Raw genomic sequence first — 21,165 nt, 5'->3', positions numbered from 1 at the left:
AGTCTGGGAAGATAGGAAGAAGTTTGGATTCTGTTGTTAGATAAACTCTAGCAGAAGAAATTGCAACCTAAAATACACACGTAGAAAAGAGGTGTCATGGAGGTGGGGTTCATTTTCTTTAAAATATCTCTGGAGAGGCTCCAAACAGGTACAGATAGAAGAAATTGTTAAGAGCAGCAATATAGTTTTGTAATGGGAAGACCATCTTCAGGACAGCTGTGTGAGGGACTACCTCTTCTTCTTCTATATATGGCTTATTGGCAATTTGTGATACCCCATGCCTGTTAATGTGCTAAAAGAAAAAAGCCACTTGTCAGTAGAGTTCACCCTTTGACACAGAGCCTAAAGGCAGCCCTCTTATTCAGAACACTGGCCTTTTGGGGAAAATGGTCCATTCGACTGCAAAGGATATGAAGGCTAGCTATTATAAATATAAGCATATTTATAATATAGTCCTTTATATCCCCAAATTAATGATGAATGAGGGATTACCAGACAGTTAAGGGAAATCAAGTAGAAGAAAAAGAAAGACAAAGGTGAATACACAAAAATTGACGACTGAAGCAGCAGTGGTAATGGAAGGAATAAGAGAGAACTTTAAAATTTTCTAATAAGTATCCTCAAAATTTCAAGAATATATTGTATTTATAATATAAAAGAGTCTGCTATGAATTCTTGAAAGTTAAAAAATATATAATCACATAAAAAACTGCAAACTAAACCACAGCAGATAGAAGCAAAGACTGAAACTTAATGTGGAAGGTGGAATTAATAAAACATTCCACAATGGAAAGGGGAAAAAAAAGAAAAAAAATGCACAAAGAGTTATTTCAAGAAATATAAAACCTCACTATTCAAAATGTGATTCACACACCAGCAGGATCAGCATCATCTATTTCATTAGAAATTAAAGTCACAGGCCTCACTTAAGACTTACTGACTCAGATTCTTCACTTTGAAAAGATCTGCAGGTAAATCGCATGCATTAAAACTTGAAAAGCAATGATATAAAGCATATATCCAGAAGGTCTTACATGGTTTGGAGGAAGACAACATAAACAGTGAAGGAGTTGAAATAATCAAAGAAATAACAAAAGAAAATAGATGAAGACCATTTCCTGGAGCTGGGAAAAATATCAACCCAACAATTGGCAAGCCCTACCAAATGTCAACTGGACAAAAATGCATTAGCTACATACTTGCAAAATTTCAGAACTAAGCTGAAGAGAAAGATTCTAAAAGATTTCAAAGAGAGAGAAATAAAAAGTGCTAAAAAGGAATGACCATCAGATCGACATCAATGCCTTACCAACATCACCAGCTCTTAAAAGCTTGTAAAGCAACTTTAAACCTAGAATACTACATCAAAAGCAATTACAAATAAAATTTAAGTGAAGAATAAAGGCATTTTAGACATAAAGAAGTCAAATAGTCTATTCTACATGTACCTTTTTGTTACTTTTTAAAAGATTTTATTTATTTATTCATTATTTGTGGGAGAGAGTAAGTACTGTGAGCAGGAGGAGGGGTGGGTGGGAGAGAAAGAGAGAGAATCTCAAGCAAGCTCCACACTGAGCCTAGAGCCCAATGCAGGGCTGGATCTCATGACCCTGAGATCATGACCTGAGCAGAAACCAAGAGACAGATGCTTAACTGAGTTACCCAGGTGCCCTTCATCCATCTTTTTTAAGGGAAATATGAGGACAGACTCCAGTAATATGAAAAAATAATTGAAGAAAGAGGAAGAAAAGGAGTCTAAGAACAATTTAATCCAATCCACAGGTACAATGAAAGAAATCCCATAATATCAGTAGGCCCAAAAATTATAGGAAATAGAAAGATACCAGAGGACTTTATGAAGAAAAAATACATACATAAATAAAACTGGAGGTGGATTGAGGATGGCAGTGTGCATATGAAAATAAATGTAAAAGAAAGTCATGGTAAAATACGAGGCAAACTAAAATATGACATCATTTTGAGCAGTTGTAGATATATATATCAGATGTTATTTTCAAGTAAAACTCTAGAGAATATTTGAAAGACACTGGATACAGAAGGAAATGTAATGGTACAATCTATAAGTAAATTATTAAAATAATAAATGCTTGCTTTAAACTAAAAATAAAAGTAAAATATAACTATTGATTTGACAGAAGTCAGCAGGGAGGAAGAAAAAAAGAAAGTATAGGCACACTGATTTCTTCATCTCACCTAATACAGGGAAAATAGAGCCTGTCCTAAGTGGTGATTGAAAATCATAGGTTAGGAGCCTCGGTGTCCATCAAAAGATGAATGGACAAAGAAGATGTGGTCTATGTATACAATGGAATATTACTCAGCCATTAGAAATGACAAATACCCACCATTTGCTTCGACGTGGATGGAACTGGAGGGTGTTATGCTGAGTGAAATAAGTCAGTTGGAAAAGGACAAACATTATATGGTCTCATTCATTTGGGAAATATAAAAATTAGTGAAAGGGAATAAAGGGAAAGGAGAGAGGATGAGTGAAAATATCAGTGAGGGTGACAAAACATGAGAGACACCTAATTCTGGGAAACGAACAAGGGGTAGTGGAAGTGGAGGTGGACAGGGGGTTGGGGTTGACTGGGTGATGGGCACTGAGGGGGCCGCTTGGCAGGATGAGCACTGGATGTTATGCTAAATGTTGGCAAATTGAAGTCCAATTAAAAAAAGAAAGAAAATCATATGTTAAGTACAATGTTAAATAACAAAGACAACTAATAGAAAGATGAAAACAAAACAAAAAAACAACAACAAAACCCTGAATTTAAAGGAGCATGGGGGGATCCCTGGGTGGCGCAGCGGTTTAGCGCCTGCCTTTGGCCCAGGGCGCGATCCTGGAGACCCAGGATCGAATCCCACATCGGGCTCCCGGTGCATGGAGCCTGCTTCTCCCTCTGCCTGTGTCTCCGCCTCTCTCTCTCTCACTGTGTGCCTATCATAAATAAATAAAAATTAAAAAAATATTTAAAAAAAATAATAAAGGAGCATAGGGGAGAAAGGAGAAAGTAAAAGTATGAGTGTATGAAATTTGGCATCTTTCATCTGGAAATCTACATATACTACCTGAAGTCTTAAGAAAATCAAGAATATGATGTATTCTTTAGAAATATGATGGTAAATACCAGAAGAGCTCAAAAGTGAAACAATTAAAGTCATTAACTTTGGAAATCTTTGGACATCAGTGAAGGGCAGTGAGGATAAATTTTGCTTTTCTTCCACTTCCCATTCATACAAGTTTGAATATTTTAATTATTAAAATATATATATATAATATATATATTAACCATTACAAATATGTATGTATAATTTAAAAGTAAAAAATAAAAAAAAAACTTCAAGGGGAATGTATATGATAGATACTTAGTTACTACTAAGAAGAATAAGCACAGAAAATTTACTAGCAAGTGTCTGTTGATTCAACAAACTCTTGGAGCGCCTACTCTGTGCATGTTCCTGTGGGAAAACTGAGTCTACAACAGTGAGCCACACAGACCCAGCCCCTATCATGACAGAGCTTTTTGTCTATCCATAAAGACAGGCGTTAGACAAATAATTACACAAATACATTGCTCAATATTGTGTTACATGCTGTGAAGGATAAGTATATAATGAGAAAATATAACAGGGGAATTTAAACCTGGGAAACCAAGTCCCTTTGGGCAAAGTCGTATAATAAGCAAAGTTTTAACAAAACTTGAATTCTTGGTACTAACATATAAAAGTTATTGGACAGACAGGAAACAACCAGTAAGAATTAATTGTTTAACTAAAAGCAACCAGTGCTCGCTTCAGTAGCACATATACTAACATTGGAATGATACAGAGAAGATTAGCATGGCTCCTGCGCAAGGATGACATGCAAATTCATGAAGCGTTCCATAAAAAAAAAAAAAAAAACTAACTAAAATAACAAAATAAAAGCAATTAAATTAGTTCTCACCTAAGCAAAGTTCTGTCCCTTATTCAGTAGAACTCAAAAAGCATTTACAGATTTCCACGGTTTTAAGTTTTCTGAGCTTGAGAAATTTTTCCCCAAAATGAATCAAAAACTTAATTTTTTTTCAAAAAATAATATATTGAAAGCTGACAATGTGGCAATCTGCTGTAAGGCTAGGTAAAGATCAACCCACTTTAACATGTTTAAAAAAAAAAAAGCCTAGTATTGCTAGAGCTGTCAAGAACTTCAAGTTGTGAAGGAAGTAATTTGATCTCCTGCACTTAAAAACTATTTACTTACCCATTTCCATCAGCATTCACTCATATAAACTAAGTGTGAGGACCAGAAAGCATATTTTTATTCAGCCTGTATCCAACTGGGATACAGCATAGAATGTGAGAAAGTAGTAGGTCTTCTGATATGATCAGAGGGCTGGTCACCAGGGAAGCCTGTCCTGAGCAGAAGAGTTTGGGGAGGGGGCACCAAAGGAGAATTTTAGTTAAATAATTAGGAGACCATTTTATAATTTAATAAAAGTGTCAGGACTGGCCTTTAAAATAGTCTGGGCTTTCTCATGAGTCATGTCAAAACTGACATGGTAAAGCCAATTATCGACTGCCAGGACCCTATAAATGGGCCACCTCAGTGACAATGGGCCTGCTCCTGACTTCTACCTGAGATTCCACTGCCCTACTGTCTGCACTCACCCCTTCTCATGCTTCTGGTTTGGCAACCTGTTAACCATTTGGTCAGACTAGAACTGTGGAATTGAGACACTTTATTACTGGTTGTTCTTTGGGAAAGAATCAATTAATGTCTATTCTAAGCCCGTAACTCTGCATGCACAGATGCACTGGATAGGATACACAGAAAGAGTTCATATTTGTGCAAATCCAGCAAAGTCAAGCAAGCAAGTTATCTTTCCCACAAATAAGAAAGTTATATTTCAACTTATTTACTAATTTACTATGGTTCTTAAAATGACAAGTGTAGTAATAGATGAATCCAAGCCTTTTAACATAGAAAAGTCAACAGACACTAGATAGTTGATTGCCTCTTATGTGCATCTTAGTCTTGGAAATTTTGCCAAACCCCTAGGAAGCTGAAGTTAGGGTAATAATTTCAAATAAGTTTACGTTTCAGATTGACTTCCTTGGGAAACCCAAAAAGACAGCAGTATTCATTCCTCAATGTTCCTTTGGTTTTGTTTTTGTTTTCTTTTGGGGGTAGGACGGGAGTATTTTGCTCTTGTTAAATCACTTTCCAGTATCCTAATCATACTAATAATCCCTGCTTTGAAGAATCTCTGATATTTTGTAATAGCTGTTTCAGAGCTATCTTAGAAACTTTTATACAGCATTTACTGCATGCCAGGACACTAAGTGCTTTATATATATTAACTCAGGTTATACTTAAACAGCCCTAGATGGTTGGTATTCAGAGAGGTTGTGTAATTTATCCAAAGTCACACAGCTAAATAGGTGGTGGAGCCGGCATCTGAACCGGAGCAGTCTGCCTGCAAGGCTCTGGAATATAAAGCATAACTTGTAAATAAGCATCACAGTTTCACTTTGATTTTCATTACTGTTTCATCAACGTTTATCTTGAGGCTTGGCAAGCCTCAGGTGTCACCAATTCCTCTGTCTCCTGAACATTCTCTCCCTTCCCCCTTGGCTCCCTACCTGCATTTCCGGCCTGCCTGTCAGATAGTTAATGATCTGCACACAAACACTTACATGAACTAGTGGAGCTAAGCCTTTAAAAGAATCCTGGGGGAATCCTTTAAAGACTCTTTTACAATATGAATAATCACCCCCTAATTTATTCATCTGCAAATTTTTGTTTTGATATAATAGATTTTCTTCGGGAGGGGCCCAACGGATGCCTGCTTTTTTTAGCTCTTCTGAGATGCATCAGCTTTGCTTTGCCATTTTGTAATTCAGGAAACCTGATTATTTTAACGTCCACAACAACCATTCTCCTTTTAGAGTTTATGAAAGTGAAAGATACGTGGCACAAAAACTCTTTGTCAGGGAATATTTCTCGTGAAATGGAAATTTTAGCTCCTCTGACTTACTTGGAATGCGTATTTGTTCAGACACAGGACAGAGAAAATAAAATTTAAGTGTCCAGAATATTATTTCTATCCATTTTAATTTTGTCAGGCCAGACCCAGTTTCCATAGCAGATGAAATTAAATTTTTATATCAACTCACTTCTCACTTTAATGTCAAGAAATTTGCTGTTCTATATGCTTAGACTTTCAAGTAAATATCAGCTAACCCTGATTGCTGCAATCACCTCTTTGACTGATCTAGCAGCTCTGTGAGTCCCACCCTCCGGCAGATTTAGTTTTCTGAGATCAGCAACAAAAACCAGACTAAAGCATCTCATCCCGTACTTTGACAGAAACTAAGGAGACTCAGTATGAGCAGCCGGCCCAAAGTTGCCATCAGGTCAATCAACGGTATGGACGTAGAACTTCACGTCGGGAGCATAATAATGGGTTTTGTCTCCCTTGCTGAACCCCGCATTTTGATTCCAAGTACTCCCTTCGAGTTTGAGGTTCAAATTGAGCTCTTCTGTTGTAATACGATAACTTACACAGTTAATGGCAAGCGGTGGAGGTCAGCATTGATGGGGATAGCCTATTTGCTTTTCCCTGAGGTCTCCAAAATACATTTTCTAAACTCTTCCATGTGGTCCAGACCATGTTATGGATTTGTTAACTTTGCAATACATTTGATTGAAACATCATAATTCTTTCCATGACAATAGTGTCTGATGTTACAGATGCCCAACCAGCAAGGTCAATAGTTGACAGATGGAAGTTGGAGCCAAGCAATCACATTTCCCAAGCCATTCTAAAGAATGTAACTGAAGAAAGGTGGGACTGGGCCTAAAACACACCAAACGGTAAAAAGCACAAAGATAATTGCTTCAAATTTAATGAATCTTTCTTTGATATGACAACCAATCCAAGAATCTCTGGATTCCCTTTCTCTGATAAAAGTCAAAACATTTCTGAGGCGGTGGCAGTTTATCTAAATTACTGTTTTTCCTCCATCAGTCTTTAGGCTTAATCTCATTTGCTTTTATGGATATGGTAACCCTTTTGAATAGCTTTTAACCTTTTAAAAGTTGCCTTGACCCGAAGAGCCTAAAAAATTTTTAATACAATATTGAATAATAAAAATTGAACAATTGAGTGCTTTTCTTACCAGCAGTCTGCATGCAGTGCTCCAGGTCCCAGAGCAGAGTTTCTGTCTGAATAAAAAAAATAAATAAATAAATAAAATAAAATACCTGTGTATAGCTTGCTTCCAGCAGAAACCTTCAGCTCTGACCTCTGTTTCATTGGCTCCATTGTTCCTTCTGCCACCACAATATATTGGCTTTCTCTTTTCCGGAGAAAGAGTGTGCTTTATCCCGCAGCACGTCAGCTTCGAAGGGCTCTTACTTCAAGTGTCCAGAGCATCATTATGGTAAATTTAAGAAATCCTCAGCTTAAAATTGTCTCTTTCAATTGCACATAATGTAGGTAACTTCATGACTAAATGTTATAGACCAAGCCTTTTGTTGGCTTTGTTTTTTTCTTACCATAGTCTCTAGGACATTTTCTATTTTGTGTTTGGTTAAGATGCAGGACAAGATGATGAGCTGCAAATGCAGCTCAATTTTTTGTATTAATCTTCGTGTTGTGGAACTTAATTACCAAATTAAAAACAAGATGGTAAAAAAAAAAAAAAAAAACAAGATGGTATCCCTGCCATCCTGGGAAAAGGGATGGGGACCCTCCAGGTGAATGCTAGCCCCCTGGGAGGGGTGGGGGCGTAGGGTGGTGGTAAGGGGTTCCTGGGGAAAGCTGCTGGGACAGGAGGCCCTTCCCTGGGCAGAGCTACCTCCCACCTGGCAGGCCCGGCTGGGAGCCAGGAGCCACGCTTCCTCCCGCATCCAGAGCCTGGGAGGCCCTGTCAGGGCGGGGGATGCCAGTCAGCTGACACTGCCTCTGCTCTCTCTATCTGAGAGTGGGATCTGCATTTTCTAAGCCAGTTGGCAGCACGCACCACAAACAGCAACGCACCGCAGGCCTGCGGTATAGACTGTCACCCTGTGATAAGTGTGCCGGCTCAGTGGTGCAAAGGTTTTCAGATACCCTCCCTTGGGCTATCGTTCTCTTCCTCCTCCTCCCCTCTCCCCCGCACACCCTGAGCATCGGGCTCTCCAGTGCCCTTCTCCAAATAGTCACAATAACCCATCCCGGCCAGTGATGCTTAAAATTGAACCATGGTTCAGGGGAGCAGTAGGCTCTCCCTGCAAGCACCCTAATGTGTTAAACAGCCATGCCAGGTAGCTCTCTCCCTTCTCAGAACCAACTACTTATAGAGACCATCTGTCAGTGGAAGTTCGTTTTTATGCAAGTTCTCTAACCTAGCGTTGGAAGGATAAACAAACTCTGTACTTAGATAGTTTTCTCTAAGAGCAGCGTCTCCCTAATCATCCCCTCAAGCCGCCTGCTTCCGCTGGAGGCCTAGAAACAGGAGAGGAGCCGGGTTTTGGAGCCGTCTGATGACTGAGCACCTACCTCCAACAGGACCACGTTTGTACAGCTGAGGCTTGACATGCAGGGCCCTTTAGACGGTTGGAATTATTTCATTTGGCACCACGATTGCCTCAAATGATACATATTTTCAGGGAAAGAAACACTGCGAAAGAAAACTTGAACCAATAGGGACATTTATTCTCCAGGTTTAAAATTAATTTCCTGTATTTCTCTGGCCTTAAAAAAAATTCTATTGAAACTGCAACTTTATGAGAAGAAAAATCAAAAACTATTTCTTTTACGCTGAGCCCAGTATCAAATGAAATGGAAATGTAAGGATTTCCTTAGCGTTAACCCGCTGGAATTCTCCAGCTGAGAACTGAGGTCTGCAGGCTGTTTTAGGTTAAGACCTTGCTCCACTCCATGTTAGGTAATCAGATGTCATTTAGGCAAAATAAATGAGAAGTACTCAAGGAATCAGAAGAGGTGAAAGAGCAGAATCTGGTTTGGATAAAAGTTTAATTCTTCAGTTCCAAGAGGCAGAGCCCTTCGAAGATGCTGAGCAAAGTCAGACAGGAGGGGCCGAGTAATGAAGATGGATGCAGCTTGTTATCAGCAGGCCGTTTGCTAGGGCTTGACGTAACCTCAAACATTGCAGATAGCTCAATGGCACTTGCCACTAAACCCCTAATTAATGAATAGCAGGCCCTAAATTAACAATGTGCATTTACAGACGAATTCTGGGCACTCATTAAACGATGGTCAAATACCAAGCAGCAACTGTTGGCTTACTCCTGCTGGACTGCTCCATCCACCGGGCGTTTGGGAGGAGCGGTCACCAGGGCTTTCCTGTCTGCTAGGCCTGAGACCAGCTGCGCAGCAGAAAGGGACGCGCTGCTGCTCCGGGAGGGAAGGGGCGAGGAGATGCGAGCTCAGCTTTGAGCGGGAACACCTGTGCTTGCCATTCTTAGGGGCGCAGAAACCATCTCTGATTTAGCTGGTGCAGCCAATAAAAGTTAAAAAAAAAAAAAAAGAAAGAAAGAAAAGAAAAGAAAGTAAAAAGTTTGAATCCTAACCAACTCTGCCAGGGGAGGAAGGAGACTTTGCAGAGAGCAGCCCCACAGTGCACTTTCGTGGGCGGGCTGGAATGCGCTCCGGGGGCGGAGGGTTGAGACAATGTGTAGATTTGTTTGGCAAAAGCTTCATTAATAAACAATTAAGGGCTTGTGGTGAGGGAGCTGGGGTCTGGCTGCAGCCTCCTCCTGACGGCCCCTCCACTGAAGCAGGAGGCCCCAGCCCCAAAGCCGCCCAGGCCCTGTGACCAGAGCCAACCAAAAGCGCTTTCTGCAGCAAACGGTAGCCAAGCTAATTATCTAGCACCTTCTGTGGGGGGCTTTCCTCTGGATTTCGAGGAATAAAAATGGGGAGCTGCGGGCTTGTAATGTCGCAAGGATGTAGCCCCCATGTGGGAAGGTGTATATATGACTATTAAATAATATTATTACCTTCAAGGCGTGCAGAAGTGAAATAAAGATGGAAGCCAAGTATGAGTAAGAAATTGGAAAGTAAATTAAGTGGAAAAGAAACATTTTTTAAGCTTTTGTGGGAGGTGGCAATAAAAAAGAGTCTTGCAAAGCCATGGTGAGGAGTAGAATGGATTTAAGGGGAGAGGATGTTCAGCAAACACCTCCCCTTGAGTCAGGTCTGCTCTGGCTAAAATCCTGAGGCCGGGCCCTTCTGTTGTGAAGGGAAAGCATCTGAGGTTTACGAACGGTCACTTTCCGGAAGCATCCATGCTAAAGAAAGCACAGCTGCCTGCCCGCTGAGGGCACAGGGCAGAGGCTGTGCAACAGCCTGGGCAAATTCCCCACGCTGCAGTGCCAGGATCCATGTATGGTCAAAAGCAAAGGCATTCTCTCATTCCTGTGTATCATTCCCACATCCGGCTTTTCAAATTGGAGTTTGCATACTTTTAGGGACAGTGTATTCCTATGGCCCGTAGAGGCACTATGAAAGCAAACCAGTTGCCAAAGGAGAAAAAAACCAACCCCATGCTCTTCATTTGAAAACACCAAAGGGACTTGTGTTGGGGCCGTGGCTAGGGGATGGGGGTGCTGTACTCCACATGTCTGCCATCCAAATATTCCTAAGTAATGAATGGGTAGGAATTGAACTGAGGGGAGGGGTGGTGAGGGGAACAGGTGTTTCCCTTTTCCCAAGGGCATTTCTCATTTATTATATATCTAGTCAAAAGTTTCTTTTTGAGCAGACTTTGTCACATCTAGCCAAACAGCGGCTGTGTGAAAAAAGCACCTTAAGCAATCATTTTAAGAGCTGCCCTCATTCCACATTGTGTGACTGAATACAAGTCCTTTATACTCCCCAGTTTGATGATGAAATGGAGATTTAACCTCTGCTTGCCATCATTATCAGTTCACTGAGTTTCTGAGTCTAAACCACAAAGCTCCTGAAAATGTAAGTTACTGGATGTTTGCCCTCGCCCCATTCCCCCCACGCCCAAAGCAAGCCAAATACAGAGCTTACTGGGAGGAGAGAAGATCAATAGGAAACAGTTTCTTATTACAACATTCCCCTGGATTTCTCAGAACTCCATCCATGGTGCATTTCTACTCCCAGTGGTCATACAATTAGGGGGGAAAAAAGTGAACTTCAGACAATAAAAGAGAATGAGCAAAGGACAGACACGAATCACAGTATCTTTTTCTGCCTCCATTATAATCTGTATAACCCAGCTCATCATGGCATATGTGTATAGGCCACATTTCCTCGGGTTTCAAAAGCCTGGTGGTTCAGTCAGAAATGTATGTCACAATAGAGCAACAAAAGAACTGTCCCTTTCCTAACCCTCGCTGGCAACATCTCGAGATTCCCTGGTCCATTTTCTGATACACGGGGTCCCCAGAGTGTGTCTCATGTGTGTCCCAAATCACTGCTAGTGTCCTCTGCTTCCACTTTGTGGCATTTCCTCAACTTTCTGTCATTCCTGACTCCTAGAATGACACTCCAGATGTGAAAATTGACATCAATCCCCTAGGCCAGATATTTCCATTAAAAGAGACATAGTCTCTTTTAAGAGTGTGACCTTGGCCTTGAGAAGCTTTCCTGGACCCAAATAAAAGGAGCCCATTCTTCCTCCATCTAACATATTATCTAGGAAGTTAAAGGCTAGCAATTTATTCTTGGGAAGGTCTTCTCCTTGGGGGGGCAAGTCATCAACTCCAACCTGACAGCTATTAATCCTCTTCTCTGTCCAAAGAAAGCTTCATCAGCTCATTTCACAAACCCAGATAAACATGTCTAGGTATACCCATGTATACAGTAGAGACCCTCATTCCGTGATCCTCAAATACACATGATTAGGTGAAATAATTTTTCCAAAAATGGTGTTACCACATACAGGATAATATATTGACCCAGTTGTCAGCTTTATCCTTTAACACCAGTATTTTTGTAGGACTGCCTCTTGTAGGAAGGAAATCCTACCTGCTATAACAAAAGAACCACAAAATACATTAATTGATAAAACATAACAGTTGATTTCTCACTCGAAAAACCCCAGAATGAGTGCTTTTTCAAGAAAATGATCCAGGGCCCCAGACTCATTCCACATCATAGCTCCACTATCTTTAACACATGGTCCCCAAGGTCACCACACTCTTTTACATCAAGCTGAAAGAAGGGGAAAGAGAGGCACACTGTTTCTTTATGCCCTTGACTCAACAACAACACACTGCATACAATCCATTGGTGAAAACCAATTGTGTAATCCTTCCTAGATGTAAGGACTGGGGAGCTGAAAATGTAGTCCATGGCTGGGAACTCATTTCTAATCAATAACTCTACACTCTGGAAGATGAGCACAAATGTTGAGGAAAGCCAAGCACCACCACCACCACCACCACTACTACTACTACTACTACTACTACTACTACTACTACTATTTCTTCTTCTTCTTCTTCTTCTTCTTCTTCTTCTTCTTCTTCTTCTTCTTCTTCTTCTTCTTCTTTCTACTTCTACTTCTTTTTTTAAAAAAAAACTTTATTTATTTATTCATGAGAGACACAGAGAGAGAGGCAGAGACATAGAGAGAGAAGCAGACTCCATGCAGGGAGCCTGATGTGGAACTCAATCCCAGGACCCTGGGATCACATCTGAGCCAAGGGCAGAAGCTCAACCACTGAACCACCCAGGTGCCCTAAGCACTTCTGCCAGAATACTAGACTGATTATATATGTGTGTGTGTGTTACATATTATTTGTATTCATATAAACAAAAGAACTGTAGCAGTATGTATTCAATTTCAATTTGCCCTTATTTTGAACTTTTTATGTTCCAGGTGTATTTAGTTCTTACCATAAGCCAAAAATGAGATAGGTGCACAGTCCAAAAAGAGGAAGTATGGAATCTTAGGAAAACTGTTGAAGAATAAACATGAGTTGGAGAAGATGGTATCAGTGGGAATAGTAGAATGAAGACCTCCAAAACTCTGCTCTGTCATAAAACAAAAATAACACTGGCAAAAAAAAACTGTCAGAATCAAAATTTTCAAAACTCTGGAAATTAACCAAAGGCTTGAATTGAGGAGTGTTTACTCAAGAAAAACAGCTGACTTTCCATAAGAACAGCAAGCTTTGTGGTATTACAATTACTATTGTCCTAGTCTCATCCTACTCTGCTTAGTGCTGATGTAAACTTGAAAACCAACAATTCCACAATTAGAGTAAAATCCAGCAGTCTAGCAGCCACTGGAGGGGTCCCAGTGAACTGTCATTATTTTACCAGTCTGCCAATTTCCTGAAAACCTCCATTTGAAGGATTATCTTTATTTGACCTGACTCAGACCTCACTTGGGGTGAAAAGACTTTCCTCTGAAGATGTTTATCAAAAACAATCAACAGCAATGGTACAACATTGCAGTTACTGAGGTAGTGATAATAGTTGGGACAAATAAGAAGCTAACCAAAAAATTTTAAAATCTTGGGAATGATATTCTCATTGCAGTTTTAAAAATTCTGACATATTGCTGGGGATCTAGAAACCCATGTACATGTATAGAGCTGTACACATTTCTAGGTAAGAGCTGAGAAGGTCCTAAACTCACATGTCTGGCTAATCTTGAGGCTCTCTGGAAACAAGATGCAAGGGTAAAGTAGAGTTGTTGTAAACCTCCAACCTGAGTGTTGAACTTGGACCCCAACACATGCAAAACCCTTCAGCAAAGGCTGGGAGACTTACTGGTTCCAGGTATTTAAGAAAATCTCTTTCTAGTCATTAGGCTTCCACTAAGCTAACTGAATGGAGATGTCAGTGGCTAAACATGACAAATAAAACAGATTTTAAAAATTAGTTCAAGAGGATCACTAAGTAAACAAACAACAACAAATTCTGGGTCTGATTTCTGCAGTTGCCATGTTATATTATTTTAAACATGCATTTTCAACAAAGCTGTGAAACATGCAAAAGAAAAAAAATCAAGAGAAATTGTCCCTGAGGAAGCCCAGATGTTAGACTTAGTAGATAAAGACTTTAAATCAGATATTTTAAATATATTCAAAGAATTGAAGGACAACACATCTGAGGAATTAAAGAAAAGTATGAGAATGATGGCTTCACTGTATAGAAAATATCAATAAAGAACCATTTCTATTTTGAAAGCACAAATAGAAATTCTGGAGTTGAAAAGTGCAATAATTGAAATAATTCCCTAAGAGGGGATCAAGATCATATTTGAGCTGGCAGAGGAAGGCATAAGTGAACTTGATGATTGAGATGATACCATCTGAAGAACAGAAAGAAAAAAGAATGAAGGAAAATGAACAGTCTGAGATACTTGTGGCACACCAGAAAGGTTATCAACATATGCAAAATGGGTGTCCAGTAGGAGAGAGAAAGAAGCAGAAAAAAATATTTGAGGAAATCATGGCCCAAACTTCCCCAAAATGATCAAAAACATTAATCCATACATACAAGAAGCTCAATCCTACAAATAGGATAAGACTCAAAAGGATCCATACCTAGATACACTGTAATGAAATTTCTGAAAGACAATGAGAAAATCTTGAAAGCAGTAAGAGTGAAGTGATTTATCACGTTCAGGAAATCACCATTAAGATTAATATCTTATTTTTAAATATAATACCTTAGAGGCCAGAAGCAAATGAGCTAATTAATGTATTTGACATGCTGAATTTAAAAAAAAAAAAAAGAAAAAAAAGACTTAACAAGCAATAATTCTATATCCAGGAAAACTATCCTTCAGAAATAAAGGAAAAATCAAAACACTCCCAGATGAACAAAGCCGAGAATTTGTCACTAGCTGACATGTCCTACAAAAAATACTAGAGAATCCTTTATGATGTAAAGAAAGGACACTAGACAGTACAACAAATCGACATGAAGAAATGGAGAGCATTAGTAAAGGTAACTACTGGATAAATATAAAACACAGTATAAATTTATTTTCTGTTTGTAATTCTATAAGATTTAAAATAAAACTGCATAAGGAAATAATTATAGCTGCTACTAGGCAAATAATGTATAAAGATCCATTTATATGACAATAATGTAAGAAAGGAGAGGGGCAGGAATGTAGTAGCTAGTAACAAAGTTTTTATATACTGTTGAAATTAAGTTGGTATCCATGCAAACATGATAAATTATGATGTTAATTGCAATCCTCATGGCAACTATTAAGAAAATATTCTAAGAATATAGTAAAAGAAACAAGGGGATTAAGATGCCATGCTAGAAAATATTTATTTAACACAGAAGTCATTAATGAAAAAATAGGAACAAAAGAATTATATGGCATACAGAAAACAAATAGAAAAATGGCAGACATCAATCCTACCTTATTGGTAATTATATTAAGTACAAATTGATTAAATACTCCCATTGGGCAGCCCCAGTGGCTCAGCAGTTTAGCACTGAGCTAAATCCTAGATCCTAGAGTCCTGGGATCGAGTCCCACATTAGGCTCCCTGCATGGAGCCTGCTTCTCCCTCTGCCTGTGTCTTTGCCTCTCTCTCTCTCTCTCTCTCTCTCTCTCTCTCTCTCTCTCACTGTATCTCTCATTAATAAATAAATAAATAAAATCTTTAAATACTCCCATAAAAAGACAAAGATCAGCAGAATGGATTTTATAAAGCATGATCCAACTGTTTACTGTTTACAAGTGACAGACTTTAGATTCAAAGGTGGAAATAGGTTAAAAGTAAAAATGTGACAAAATATCTACCATACAAATAGAAACTGGAAGAGACTTTGTGTGGCAATATCAGACAAAATAGACTTTAGGACAAAAGTTGTTACTACAGACAAAAAAGCACCCTTTAACAAAAATATCAATCTAACATAATTTTGGGGCACCTGGGTGGCTCAGTAGTTGAGTGTCTGCCTTCAGCTCAGGTCATGATCCTGGGGTCCTGGGATTGAGTCCTGCATCAGGCTCCACACAGGGAGCCTGCTTCTCCCTCTGCCTGTCTCTGCCTCTCTCTGTGTGTCTCTCATGAAAAAAATAAATAAAATCTTTAAAAAAAAAAAAAAGGACATAATTTTAAACATTATATACCTAACAACAGAAAACCAAAATCTATAAAGCAAAAGTATATTTAATTCCTTCTTGTGGCTGAATAATATCCACTGCATTGATATGACACGTTTTACTTATTATATAACACATGAATCTTGAAAACATTATGCTCAGAGAAAAAAGCCAGACACAAAAGGCCTCATATTGTACAATTGAATAAATATGAAGTGTCCACAATAGGCAAATCCATAGAGATAGAAAACAGATTCGTGATCATAGGAGTTATAGGGATGGGAGAGGGGTAGTGATTGCTAAGAGGTACAGTTTTCCAAAAACCTTAGAACTACCTCAGTGCTTTCCTTTTTTATTTATTCTAGGTGAAGAAGAAACACATAGTGAAAAAAAAAAAAACAAGCTAACAAATTTCAGTGTCAGACATACGTGCAATCAAATCTCCACTCACCCCTAACCCACGATGTGTGTGTGTAAGAAATATTAAGTTAAAATGTATTATAATTTTTAAATTGATATAACCCACATATTTCAAAATATTTATTTGGACCTTGATATTTGTAATAGTTTTCTTTATTGCTGCATAATAAATTACCACAAGGTAATTTTATTTATTTATTATTTAAGTAATTTTATTTGTCTGTTTTAAAGGCTTAAAATAACACAAATTTGTTATCTCACAGTTCCCATGGGTCAGGGGTCAGGCATTGATGAGTTGGGTCTTCTGCTCAGTGTATCACCAGGCTAAAATCAAGGTGTCAGCAGAAGCTATAGATCTCATTTGGGGCTCAGAGTCCTCTTCTGAGTTAATTGGAAGAATTCTGTTCCTTGAGGTTATAGGACTGAAGCCTTCAACTCCTAAAGGCTCCACCCTTCCCTACCATGTGGCCTGCTCTACAAATAGAAGTTTCTTTTTTCATGCCTAATAGAAAAGCAACTATACTGCTTTTTCTGATTCTGATTTCTAGACTCTGTTATAATGTCTCATATAATTGGTCAGGTCCATCCACAATAATCCTTCTTTTGATTAATTTAAGGTCAACTGCCTGGAGATCTTAATCACAACTCTAAAATCCATTCATCTTTACCATACCATGTAACCGTGTAACCCAATCAAAGGAGTGACTATCTCATCATCCTCACAGGTCCAGTCCCTACTCAAAGAGAGAGAAATATACCAAGTACGGGTCACTGGGGTTATCTTAGAATTGTACCTACTACAAGTAGGCTGTTCTGTGTATTTCCACTATATATGGGGCTTGCTAAGGTATGAGCATATACAAGTATGGGCACTGTTTAGACACCATTTGGGGAGACTTAGTCAAGCCATACATCATCAGAGCTAAACTCCGCTTCAGCACAGGACCTAATAGTAGCTTCCAAACCTGGCTGCCCATCTGAACAACCTGGAGATTTCCTCCCAGAAATTCTTTTTTTTAAGATTTTATTTATTTATTCATGAGAGATACACAGAGAGAGAGAGAGAGAGAGAGAAAGAGAGAGAGGCAGAGACACAGGCAGAGGGAGAAGCAAGCTCCATGCAGAGGGCCTGACATGGGACTCCATCCCGGGTCTCCAGGATCAGGCCCTGGGCTGAAGGTGGCGCTAGACTGCTGAGCCATCCGGGCTGCCCACCTCCCAGAAATTCTGATTCAATGTCAAAGCTGATACCTCTACACACACACACACAAACTCTCTATATATTTGAGAAGTTCCACATGAGCAGCAAGGGTTGATCTAAAGCTCTATAACCCACAATTAATGGAGAAAAATAAAAACAGTACTATGAACAAACCCTATGTGAGCTTGTTAAATAATTAAATTTATACACATACATAACTAGTTACAATATTTAATTTAATCACAATTCTTCCTCACTTTTTATTCATAAGGAAAAAAACTGTAGCATAGAAAAGGAAACCTGTGGTTTCAATGTCAGATATACCTGAAATCAAATCTCCATTCCACTTGCAACTCATTCTTAATCTCCATAAATTACTCAAGCCTCAGGTTCATGTTCCTCACTAACAATATGGGGATATCAATACCTGTGCCACCACGCTCTAGGAGGATGGCAAGGATGAAACTGTCCAGCAAACTCTTCTTAAACACACATCGCTAGAGGAAAATTGGAATCTTCGTTCTCCAGTCTCCTTGACTTCTGCAGCAATTCCTTGGGTTTGTCCTGGAGCATCCTGGGAGAACTGGTTCTCCTGTCCCCATATTTTGGGAAAGGCAAGGAAAGCTTTCTAAAGCAGAACTGCCCATCTCTCTCAGGCTGCCTTCTATTCCCACTGTTCAGCCTCCCCTTTGTGGGCTCTGTCTGACAGGGAAAGAACAGTACCTCTATGCATATTAAAGGTTGTCTGTAGGTGGAGGGTATAAGTTCCCTACAAATTTGTAATACCATATAACACTCCTCCCTCACATTGCATGACACATAAATTGGGCATGCATGGCCAATTGCAGCACGACATACCACTCCTGCACCCACCACACCATACTACCCTTTGCACCCGCCCACCTGGTTAGTCATGATTAGCAACGCCTCAGAGCCAGCTCACTGCCACTGGCTTGCCTAGTGCTTTGCACCCAATACTTCACTTCTGCCAGGGGGAGAGGTTAGGAAAGGCAGGACAAGTGGTCTGACCTGAGGGAAAGGGAAATATAGACTTCTGCATAAAATCAGGACCATTAACATTTGGGCGTTCATTTTCTTAAACTTTCAAATAATAATAATACTATTTTATCTAACTTAAAGGACTGTTCAGAGCACAAAACGAGATAATAGATGTCAAATGCACTTTGTATTCTGTGAGGCACTATATAGTCACATTTTAAGGGCAAAATCTCAAGTAACATTAGGAGGGAGTGAGTCTCATTCCCCTCAAATATTTTCCCATGTGGCATATTATGCTGTTATCTTGAATTGTGCATGTGTAAATTGCTCTATTGGACTATAAGCTCCTTCGGAGCAGAGATGTCTTGTTGGTTCAGAATTTGGGCTTTGATGAGAGTGGGAGTCATGATCTGAGGTACAGGGAGGGTAGATGCTTCTTTGTCTATAATGGATAGCCCAGAGCCACGGCATAGCACTAGAATGGAAGCCCCAGGAAGGCAGGGAATTTAGTCTCTTTGGTTTATTGCTATTACACCAGTACTTTAGAACGGTGTCTGATAGAGTAAATACTCAATAAATATTTGTTGAGCAATGAATAAGCAAGTATTTGTTGGATTTAGTTACAATAAGGTGAGTTTTGATAGGGTAACATGGCCGCTGCCTTCACCCCTAGGGGGGCTGCAAGCAAGGCTTGTTCAGAGCCTCAGAGATGCTCTCTCTATGTGTTCTCTTCTCATCCTTTTCAGAATGGCTCTCCCTCCCCCTATCTGTCTCTCTACATTTCTCTAATGCTTCTCACCCCCACACATCATACTGTCCTGCAACTGCTCAAAACCCTTGCTAGGAATTTAGCCCAGGCCTCCCCGTTTATGCTCCCAAATCACCTTTGCTCTCCAGCTCCTTCCATTCACCACCTCCCCATCAGCCTTCCTGCCCTGATGGGTCACAGCAACTTGAGAGATTGCACCCATACATTGTATGGAGAGGGTAGCTGCTTCTGTGTTTTTGTCTCCAGTTTCTTGAGTACCCTTTCTGCCAGAGGTCCCAACACCCTTCCCCCAAATTCCCATAGTAAACTCACCCCACCACTTATACTTCATCATTTGCTACTTACCACCTACCTCATTGAAAGTATCTTATATTAGTAAGGGTTCCCCAAAGAAATAGAACTAATATATATATATAAAGAGATACATTATAAATAATTGGCTCACATGATAGTGGAGGCCAAGAAGTCTCCAGATCTGCAGTCAGCAAGCTGAAGACCCAGGAGAGCTGATGGTTAAGTTCCAGTTTGAAGGCTGGAAGGCCTAAGACCCAGGAAAGGCTGATGTTTCACTTTGAGTCTGAGGGCTGGCAAAAGCTGATGTCTCAGTTCAAAAGGGGGTCAGGCAGGAAGAATTCTCTCTTACTCGAGGGAGGCTCAGTCTTTTGGCTCTATTTGTGCCTTCAGTTGATTGGGTAAAGCCCACCCACATTAGGAAGGGCTATCTGCTATACTCAGTCTTATCAGTCAAATGTTAATTACAAAACACCCCTACAGACATACCCAGAATAGTGTTTGACCAAATATCTGGGTACCCCACAGCCCAGTCAAGTTGACTCATAAAATGAACCATCACAGATGTATAATTACCACCTTAGGCACCTACTAAATCCTAAAATAAGCTTTTCTGAGGCATATATTTTCTTCTTGTCTTCTAGAATTAAAGGATGGTCCTCACAAGGCAAGTGCTATGAAAGGTTCACCACCCCAACCTCTGTCTTATCTCACTTCCCAAGCCTGGGGCGCCAGAACTGACCTGAGGTAGGATTGTACCGTCCCTAAAATGACCTTCCTAAAGCCTGCAAGGAAGAACCACTGGAGCTGCAACCTCTTTTGTTCTCCCTCTCTGTTCAGCACAACCACCTTAATGAATGTTGGCTTGGCACCTAAAGCCCATTCACCCTTTTCTTTGAAGTAGCTTACCATGGCTGCGGATGGCCAACCAGCCCAATCACCAACATTCATGTCATTAAATGTGTCACATAAATAGCATTGTAAGTTTGATTAGTACTAAATACTGTGATAAAGTCGAAAAGACATGGACACACAAGCAGAAGACTTGCGCTTGAATACTGACACCATCATTTGCTAGAAATAAGCAAACGAACAAAGCACCTCAATTCACGGAGTCCCAGTTTTCTGGTCTGTTTCCTTATCTACCTCGCAGCACCATTGTGAGCATCAATGAAATTGTGGTCAATCTTGGTAACAGAAATTCTTGCTAAGTGATAATACTATGTTTTGTTACGTACTATTTTTTAACACTCCATGTATGTACTGTGAAATACTAAAATTGTGTACTGTTCAGTTATTTTGCATCTTCACGACTTGTTTTTTATAACCCTCCACTCATTACTGAAATAAATAAATAAATAAATAAATAAATAAATAAATAAATAAATAAAGTGTAAAAAGCCTCTGAAAG

At 39.6% G+C, this 21,165-nt stretch overlaps 1 non-coding gene across 1 annotated transcript; it reads left to right on the top strand.

The window, feature by feature from the left end:
- The first annotated feature begins 3,809 nt into the window (after positions 1–3,809).
- On the top strand, positions 3,810–3,916 carry LOC129520396 (U6 spliceosomal RNA). The gene has a single exon (XR_008666610.1). It is a non-coding gene; the product is annotated as a U6 spliceosomal RNA (small nuclear RNA).
- Positions 3,917–21,165: the final 17,249 nt, after the last annotated feature.

Source organism: Nyctereutes procyonoides, unplaced genomic scaffold, assembly GCF_905146905.1.
Source record: "Nyctereutes procyonoides isolate TBG_1078 unplaced genomic scaffold, NYPRO_anot_genome, whole genome shotgun sequence".
In the NCBI taxonomy this organism is placed as follows: Eukaryota; Metazoa; Chordata; class Mammalia; order Carnivora; family Canidae; genus Nyctereutes; species Nyctereutes procyonoides.
This window is presented reverse-complemented; position numbering and strand designations above follow the sequence as displayed.